This window comes from Budorcas taxicolor, chromosome 4, assembly GCF_023091745.1.
Source record: "Budorcas taxicolor isolate Tak-1 chromosome 4, Takin1.1, whole genome shotgun sequence".
Lineage (NCBI taxonomy): Eukaryota > Metazoa > Chordata > Mammalia > Artiodactyla > Bovidae > Budorcas > Budorcas taxicolor.
Genome location: NC_068913.1, coordinates 31623760 through 31634215, shown reverse-complemented (window position 1 = coordinate 31634215; position 10456 = coordinate 31623760).

Sequence of the window (10456 nt, the reverse complement as noted above, 5' to 3'; positions counted from 1 at the left end):
GAATCAATAGTATTTCAAAGATCTCTATTATTTGGCTATAAATTAATACTAGTCATTAATACTTGTCTACAAACTGTGAATATATATTTTAATTATATCTCATTATGGCAAACACCTACAAAATATAGCTTCTTGATCCTTTCCTTCAGGGTAAAGAATCTCCGTATTACAGAGAGGTTCATTTCCTACATATATGCATATGTCTTTGTGCACTGAATATGGAAACTTTCATTCAATTTTAAATGTTTCCCTTGGACAATGATCAATTTTTTTGTGAGTGGCATTTTATCTTTTAATTTAACTGCCTGAAACGGATCAGCTGCAGAGTGGGAAGTGTGTTGACATTTATCTGAAGTCTTATCTTTATTAAATCACTTGTGTTATTATACTACATAAACAACTTAATAAACAGAACAAATACTTGTCTAACTGGACTCAGTAATTCTATTGAACCAGCCAATTTACTCTTAATTTTCTGAAAAAGATAAAACCTCCTGTATCAGTTGAGTCACCAGGGAAATTAAGTCTTCAGTAATCAAATCTGTTACCAAATCTGAAGTACCACCCCAAGAGTACCTAGAGGGCTTTGATTCTTTCTTTCCTATTGACACCCAGTGGAACTTCTAGTGACCTTTCTCCTCATTCCACTTTACAAATGTAAACAGGTAGGAAATTTTCTTTTTCTACCTTCCCCCAATACCCCAGTAACTTTCAGTTGTCCTTTGCCATACTAGCCATTAACAAGAGATTATTGAGTTTTCTTCAAATATTCACACTCAAATTTGTATTAAAAGAATAATGAGACAGGGTCTTCACAAAAAGAAGTCAAATGGAAGGATTTAAATCTGTGCTGTCAAATATGGTAGCTACTGGCTGCAATAAAATTTAAGTTAACTTAAGATTTAAATTAATTAAAATTACACACATTTAAAATTCTGCTTGTATGTAACACTAGCCACATCTCAAATTCTCAGTAGCCATATGTGGCTAATGGGTCCCTGATTAGACATCATAGGGACAGAACATTTTCATCATTGCAGGACGTTCTATAAAACAATGCTGCTGCTGCTGCTGCTAAGTCGCTTCAGTCGTGTCCGACTCTGTGCAACCCCATAGACGGCAGCCCACCAGGCTCCCCCGTCCCTGGGATTCTCCAGGCAAGAACACTGGAGTGGGTTGCCATTTCCTTCTCCAATGCATGAAAGTGAAAAGTGAAAGTGAAGTCACTGAGTCATGTCCAACTCTCAGCGACCCCATGGACTGCAGCCTACCAGGCTCCTTTATCCATGGGAGTTTCCAGGCAAGAGTACTGCAGTGGGGTGCCATTGCCTTCTCTGCTACTAACCTAAATAACACAGAAAATTATTATTAGTCTAGTCTAAACAGCTCCATTTTTTAAATTGTAAGGGTATTATTTCTAATTGTATTTTAAAGTAACTTTATTGTATTTTTTTAAGTAAAAAAGTATGCTGAAGCATTCTTTGCTTCTTTCCTCAACACAATTCCCTTCATCCCCAAAGGGAACCACCATCCTGAAGTTAATGAGCATATTTTCCACATGCTTTTTAAATATATTTTCCTGAATGAGAATATAGTAGCATTTTACAATTTTATATTAATAACAACAAATATTTCACTCAAAATTTTAATTAAAATTATGTTTGTATGTTAATAGCTTGTTTGGTATTCCTTTGCAGTTAAGTCTCAGATAACTTTTTATGCCATTGAATGAATATGCCCTATTATTCAGTCATATTTCACCTTATATGTATTTTAAAAATATTTCTCTTCTCAGAAATAACCACCAATTAGGTGATCTGTATAGAAAAAGATAATGGAATAAAAATTACCATTTCATTTGACAAGTATATTCTACTATCTTATTCCTCAGAGTCAAATAAATCCCCTCTACCAAATAAAGGACTGGGTAGTCAGGGGCTATTAAACATAAAAGCTTCTGTGCTTCTTTTCCCTAAATACTGTTTATTTAAAAGAAAGAAAACAATTGCAGAGATTAAAGTATAAGATAATTTAAACTTTCAATGAAAAGAAAGAATTGATAATATTATCTTTTCATTGTTTTAAATACTTCTTACCCTTATTTTTGACCTGTTAGAGGACAGGAATATAGGCTTAAGAAAAAATCATCCTGTAATCAGTGTGATCCAACTCACCCTTTTGGGGAACAAAAAAAAGCCACATATTTCTTTTTAGTATTCAAGTTAGTCACTTGAGTTCTTGTAGTATTCAGGTTAGACTCTGTCACCTCCCTGTGATTCACAATAATTAGGTGAACTTGCTTAGTTTGAAGATGGAAGAGCTGTCTCCAGTTGTCTCTCAGAGAGAGCTGGAGAATATGCCAAGCCCACTTTAAGTCCTTGTTCATCTCCTCATGGCTTCTCTCACCAATATTTGGCAGTCATATTGAAAACAGGCCATCCATATAATCAGAGGCTGTCTGTTGTGAATTCCTGTGTGCTCAATTCATGTGACAAAACTGAGGCTCAGAAAAATTAAGAAATTGGCAAAAATTGTGCAGCTTGGAAGTAATAAACATTACATTCAAATCCAGAAAAACTAGATTCTAGTTCCAGTTTTGAAAAAACTAGCTATGTGAACCTAGCAACAGCTCTTTCCAATATTTTATTTAAAAAAATTTTATCACCCTGAGTCTCCACTGTCTCACCTATACAATAGAAGGATTAAATTAGATGATCTCTAAGGCATCTTCCAAGGCTAAAATTGTATGAGTCTAAATGACAAAATCATTAACAAGCATTGATTAAGATACATCAGTTATAAGCAGGTCTCCACCAGGGACAGAAATAGAAAAATCCCTATTCTTGAGGATCCAATAATCTAAAATAAATACCAATTTCACAAATACAGAAGATGAATGAAATAGAGACAAGAAAAATATATATATAATATACCTTTAAAACCTAATGAATGCTGAACATATAAATAAATATTGAGAAATATGAATTATAATTCTTTCAATAAACATTAACAAATGGCCTTAAAATTTTTTTTTATTGAAGGACAATTGCTTTACAGAATTTCCTTGTTTGCTGTCAAACCTCAACCTGAATCAGCCATAGGTATACATATATCTCCTCCCTTTTGAACTCCCCTCCCATCTCCATCCCCATCTCACCCCTCCAGGTTGATACAGAATCCGTTTGAGCTTCTTGGCCATACAGTATATTCCCATTGGCTACCTATTTTACATATGGTGATATAAGTTTCCATGTTACTCTCTCCATACATCTCCCCCTCTCCTTCCCTCTCCCCATGTCCACAAGCCTATTCTCTAAGTCCGTTTCCCCACTGTTGACCTGTAAGTAAATTCTTCAGTAGCATTTTTCTAGATTCCGTATATATGTGTTAGAATACGCTATTTATCTTTCTCTTTCTGCCTTACTTCACTCTGTATAATAGGTTCTAGGTTCATCCACCTCATCAGAACTGACTCAAAGATGTTCCTTTTCATGGCTGAGTAATATTCCATTGTGTATATATACAACAACTTCTTATCCATTCATCTGTCAATGGACATCTAGGTTGCTTCCATGTTCTAGCTAATGTAAGTAGTGCTGCAATGAACAATGGGATACATGTGTATTTTTCAATTTTGGTTTCCTCAGGGTATATGCCTAGGAGTGGAATTGCTGGGTCATATGTTAGTTTTATTCATAGTTTTTTTTAAGGAATCTCCATACTGTCTTCCATAGTAGCTGTATCAATTTAGATTCCCACCAACAGTGCAAGAGCATTCTCTTTTCTCCACACCCTCTCCAGCATTTATTGTTTGTAGACTTTTTGATGATGGCCATTCTGACTGGTGTGAGACGATATCTCATCGTAGTTTTGATTTGCATTTCTCTAATAGTGAGCGATGTTGAGCATCTTTTCATTTGTTTTATAGCCATCTGTATGTCTTCTTTGGAGAAATGTCTGTTTAGGTCTTTTGCCCACTTTTTGATTGGGTTATTTGTTTTTCTGTTATTGAGTTATATGAGCTGCTTGTATATTTTGGGAATTAATCCTTTGTCAGTTGTTTCATTTGCTATTATTTTCTCCCTCTCTGAGGGTTGTCTTTTCACGTTGCCTATAGTTTCCTTTGCTGTGCAAAAGCTTTAAAGTATAATCAGGTCCCACTTGTTTACTTTGGTTTTTATTTCCATTACTATAGGAGGTGGGTTATAGAGGATCTTGCTTTGATTTATGTTGTCGAGGGTCCTCCCTGTTTTCCTCTAAGAGTTTTATAGTCTCTGGCTTACATTTAGGTCATTAATCCACTTTGAGTTTATCTTTGTTTACGGTGTGAGGAAGTGCTCTAATGTCATTCTTTTACATGTAGCTGTCCAGTTTTCCCAGCACCATTTACTGAAGAGGTGGTCTCTGCCCCATTGTATATTCTTGCTTTCTTTGTCAAAAATAAGGTACCCATAGGTGCATGGGTTTATTTCTTGGCTTTCTATCTTGTTCCACTGGTCTATGTTTCTGTTTTTGTGCCAATACCATACTGTCTTGATGACTGTAGCTTTGTAGTGTAATCTGAAATCAGGAAAACTGACTCTTTGGCTCCATTCTTCTTTCTCAACACTGCTTTGGCTATTTGGGGTCTTTTGTGTTTCCATATGAATTGTGAAATTTTTTGTTCTAGTTCTGTGAAAAATGTCATTGGTAATTTGATAGGGATTGCACTGGCACCCCACTCCAGTACTCTTGGCTGGAAACTCCCATGGAGGGAGGAGCCTGGTAGGCCACAGTCCACGAGGTTGTGAAGAGTCGGACATGACTGAGTGACTTTATTTTCACTTTTCACTTTCATTATTGGAGAAGAAAATGGCAACCCACTCCAGTGTTCTTGCCTGGAGAATCCCAGGGACGGGGGAGCCTGGTGGGCTGCCGTCTATGGGGTCGCACAGAGTTGGACACGACTGAAGTGACTTAGCAGCAGCAGCAGCAGCAGCAGCAGCAGCACTGAATCTGTAGATTGCACATGGTAGCAGTCATTTTCACAATATTGATTTTTCCTACCCAGGAACACAGAATATCTCTCCATCTGCTTATGTTGTCTTTGAGTTCTTTCATCAGTGTCTTATAATTTTCTGTGTACAGTTTCTTTTTGTTGCAATGGTGAATGGGATTGATTCCTTAGCTTCTCTTTCTGACATTTCATGGTTAGTATATAGAAATGCAAGTGATTTCTATGTATTGTTTTTGTATCCTGCAACTTTGCTAAATTCACTGATTAGCTCTAGTAATTTTCTGATACTATCTTTAGGGTTTTCTACGTACAGTATCATGTCATCTGCAGTGAGAGCTTTACTTCTTTTCCTATCTAGATTCTTTTTCCTCTCTTATTGCTGTAGCTGGGACTGCCAAAACTGTTGAATAATAGTGATGAAAGTGGACACCCTTGCCTTGTTCCTGCTCTTAGGGTGAATGCTTTCAGTTTTTCACCATTGAGAATGTTTGCCATAGGCTTACCATATATGGCCTTTACTATGTTGAGGTGGGTTCCTTCTGTGCCCATTTTTTGAAGAGTTTTAATCATAAATGGTGCTGAATTTTGTCAAAAGCTTTTTCTGTATCTATTGAGATTATCATATTGTTTTTATCTTTCAATTTGTTGATTTGGTGTATCACATTGATTAATTTGCATATATTGAATAATCCTTGCATCCCTGGAATAAACCCAACTTGATTTTGATGTATGAGCTTTTTGATGTGTCACTGAATTCTGTTTGCTAAAATTTTCTTGAGAGTCCCTCGGACTGCAAGGAGATCCAACCAGTCCATCCTAAAGGAAATCAGCCTTGAATATTCATTGGAAGGACTGATGCTGAAACTGAAACTCCAATGCTTTGGCCACCTGATGCGAAGAACTGACTCATTTGAAAAGACCCTGATGCTGGGAAAGACTGAAGGTGGGAGAAGGGGATGACAGAGGATGAGATGGTTGAATGGCATCACTGACTCAATGGACATGAGTTTGAGTAAGCTTGGGAAGTTGGTGATGGACAGGGAAGCCTGATGTACTGCAGTCCATGGGGTCACAAAGAGTTGGATATGGCTGAGTGACTGAACTGAACTGAAAATTTTGTTGAGGATTTTTGCATCTGTGTTCATCAGTGATATTGCCTGTAGTTTTCTTTTTGTGTGTTGTCTTTGTCTGGTTTTAGTATCAGGGTGATGGTGGCCTCGTAGAATGAGTTTGGAGGTGTTCCTTCCTCTAAGGATAGGCATTAGCTCTTCTCTAAATGTTTGATAGAATTCTCCTGTGAAGCCATCTGGTCCTGGGCTTTTGGTTTTGGGGGAGATTTTTGATCACAGCTTCAATTTCAGTGCTTGTAATGGGTTGTTCATAATTTCTATTGCTTCCTGGTTGAGTCTTGGAAGATTGAACTTTTCTAAGAATCTGTCCATTTCTTCCAGGTTATCCATTTTATTGCCATATAGTTGTTCATAATAGTCTCTTATAATCCCTTGCATTTCTGCATTGTCTGTTGTAACCTCTCCTTTTTCATTTCCAATTTTGTTGATTTGATTTTTTTCTTCTTTTCTTGATAAGTCTGGACAAAGGTTTGTCAATTTTGTTTATCTTCTCAAAGAATCAGCTTTTAGTTTTATTTATCTTTACTATTGTTTCTTTCATTGCTTTTTCATTTATTTCTGCTTGGATCTTTATGATTTCTTTCCTTCTACTAATTTTGGGGGTTTATTGTTCTTCTTTGAGCTGTTTTATGTGTAAAGTTAGGTTGTCTATTCTGTTTTTCTTGATTTTTGAGCTAAGATTGTATTGCTATAAACTTTCCTCTTAGAATGGCATTCACTTGCATCCCATAGGTTTTGAGTTGTCATGTTTTCATTGTCATTTGTCTCTAAAAATTTTTTTAATTTCCCTCTTGATTTCTTCAGTAAACTGTTTGTTATTTAGAAACGTGTTGTTTAATCTCCATGTGTTCATGTTTCTTACAGCTGTTTTATCTTGTAATTGATATCCAGTCTCATAGCATTGGGGTCAGAGAAGATGCTTGATATGATTTCAACTTTCTTAAATTTACTGAGGTTTGATTTGTAACACAAGATGTGGTCTGTCCTGGAGAATGTTCCATGTTCACTTGAGAAGATGTATCCTGCATTTGGATGGAATGTCCTGAAGATATCAATGAGCTCCATCTCATCTAATGTATCATTTAAGAGTTGGGTTTCCTTATCAATTTTCTGTTTTGATGATCTGTCCATTGGTGTGAGTGGGGTGTGAAAGTCTCCTACTATTCTTGTGTTACTGTCAGTTTCTTTTTTTATGTCTATTAGTGTTTGCCATGTGTATTGAGGTGATCCTATGTTGGGTGCATAGATATTTACAATTGTTATATCGTCCTTTGGATTGATCCCTTGATCATTATGTAGTGTCCTTCCTTTCCTCTTATAATCCTCTTTATTTAAAGGTCTGTTTTGTTTGGTATATGAGGGTTGCTACTCAGGCTTTCTTTTCCTTCCCATTTGCATGGAATATATTTTTGCATCCTTTCACTTTCAGTCTATATGTGCCTTTAGATCTGAAGTGGGTTTCCTGTAGACAGTATATATATGGGTCTTGTTTTTTTTTTTTGTTTATCCATTCAGCCAGTCTGTGCCTTTTGGTGGAGCATTTTATCCATTTACATTTAAAGTAATTATTGAGATATATGTTCCTATTGCCATTTTCTTAATTGTTTGCTGTTGATTTTGTAGATCTTTTTCCTTTTCTTGTATTTCTTGAGTATATAAGTCCCTTTAACATTTGTTGTAAAGCTGGTTTGGTGGTACTGAATTTTCCTAACTTTTGCTTGTCTGAAAAGCTTTTCATTTCTCCATCAATTTTGAATGAGATCCTTGTCGGTACAGTAATCTTGGTTGTAGATTTTTGCCTTTCAGTACTTTAAATATATCCTGCCATTCCCTTCTGGCCTGCCAAGTTTCTGCTGGAAGATCAACTGTTAAATGTATGGGGTTTCCCTTGTACGTTACTTGCTACTTTTCCCTTGCTGCTTTTAATATCCTTTCTGTTTAGTCTTTGTTAGTTTGATTAGTATGTGTTTTGGCTTGTTTATCCTTGGGTTAACCCTGTATGGAACTCTTAGAGTTGATTGACTATTTCCTTTTCCACACTGGGGAAATTTTCAGTTATAATCTCTTCAAAAAATTTCTCAGACTCTTTCTTTTCCTCTTCTTCTTCTGGGACTCCTATAATTTGAATATTGGTGTGTCTGATATCCCAGAGGTCTCTGAGACTATCCTCAGTTCTTTCCATTCTTTTTACTTTATTCTGGTCTTCAAAAGTTATTTCCACCATTTTATCTTCTGGATTACTGACTCTTTCTTCTGCTTCAGATATTCTGCTACTGCTTCCTTCCAGAGCATTTTTAATTTTAGTAATTGTGTTGTTTGTCTCTGTAAGTTTATTCTTTAATTCTTCTAGGTCTTTGCTAATTGATTCTTGCATTTTCTCTATTTTGTTTTCAAGGTTTTTTGATCATCTTTACTATCATTATTCTAAATTCTTTTTCAGGTAGTTTGCTTATTTCCTCTTCATTTATTTGGACTTCTGTGTTTCTGATTTGTTCCTTCATTTGTGTAATATTTCTCTGCCTTTTCATTATATACATATATATACACATACATATATTTAAACTTATTGTGTTTGAGGCCTCCTTTTCCCAGGTTTCAAGGTTGAATTTTTTCTTCCTTTAGGTTTCTACCCTCTTAAAGTTGGTCCAGTGGTTTGTGTAAGCTTTGTATAATGTGACATTTGTGCTGAGTTTTTTTGTTTGTTTGTTTTTCCTCTGATGGGCAAGGCTGAGTGAGGTGGTAATCCTGTCTGCTGATGAATGGGTTTGTATTTTTGTTTTGTTTGTTGTTTAGATGAAGCATCCTGCACAAGATGCTACTGGTGGTTGGGTGACGCAGGGTCTTGTATTCAAGTGGTTTCCTTAGTGTGAGTTCTCATTGTCTGATACTCCCCAGGGTCACTAAGTGGAGAAGGAAATGGCAACCCACTCCAGTAATCTTGCCTAGATGATCTTGTGGACAGAAGAGGTGAGCTGCTGTTCATGGGGTCACTAAGAGTCGGCTACAACTGAGCAACTTCACTTTCACTTTTCACTTTCACGCATTGGAGAAGGAAATGGCAACCCACTCCAGTGTTCTTGCCTGGAGAATCCAGGGACAGCAGAGTGTGGTGGGCTGCCATCTATGGGGTCGCACAGAGTCGGACACGACTGAAGTGACTTAGCAGCAGCAGCACCAGGGTTAGTTCTGTGGTAGTCTAGGGTCTTGGAGTCACTGTTCCCACTCCAAAGGTTCAGGGCTTGATCTCTGGTCAGGAACAAAGATTCGACACGTGGTTTTTTATGTCATTAAGTGAGATTAAAACAAATACCCAAAAACAAGAAACCAGAGATGAACCCCAGACAAATGGCAGTTACAAAATCAGGCAAATAAAAATTAAAATAATGGAATGTACACATATACACATACACCCATAAGCAAAGTCAAAACAGTCCAACTAAAATAAAGTATTGAGGGTTGATCTGGCAAACAAAGGAAACAGAAAATTATATCTATCAGTTAAGAAAAAAACTAAAGCACAAAGTGGAAAACAAAACTAAAGCAAGGTGCCAAATGGGGAATAAGGTAATGAAAATAAATGAACAAATATGTTGAGAGGAAAGAAAAGAAAGAAAGAATATATATGCAAAGTTAAACAGATGTAGATAAAGATTTCTATACATTAAAGGCTAACTGTAAGGGAAAAAGAACAATAGGAAAGCAAACAAGGGAATAAATGTAGAAAAAAATAATAATAGTTTTAAAAATTAAAACTAAAACAGTTAAGAAAGAAAGGAAAAAAAAAAGGAAAACTCCATAGACCTGCAAAAGCCCAACATGGAGGCAGAGGTTTATAACAATAAAAAAAGTGACTGAGGGAAAAAAAAAGCTCTAAAGTTTAATTAGATTTTATAGTGCCAATAAAATTGACAACTACAACAGAGGGGGAAAACGGTGTGTGTTGGGGGTGGGGTGGCGGAATCCAAAAGAATCTAGAGAATAAGTCAAAACATAAAAATAATAAATGTTTTTCTTGAGGCACTGCTGTCAGAGTCCCTTCCCTCGCTGGGAGTCAGTCCACCTCATCTCCCTAGGATGCCCTCCAACACTGTGCTGATCTCTGAATCTGCTGTGGGGGCAGCTCAGATTCTAATCTGAGCTAATCTAATCTACTCCTGTGTGTCCTTGACTCCAATGTCCACAGTTATCACTAGTACATTTTCTTTCGTGGGAGCTCTCAATGACCTTTTATATATTCCACAGACAACATATAAAACTGAGTCTGCCTAGTTGATCATGTGGATTTAATCTTCAGCTTGTACACCTGGTGGGAAGGTTTTGAGTTTTCTTC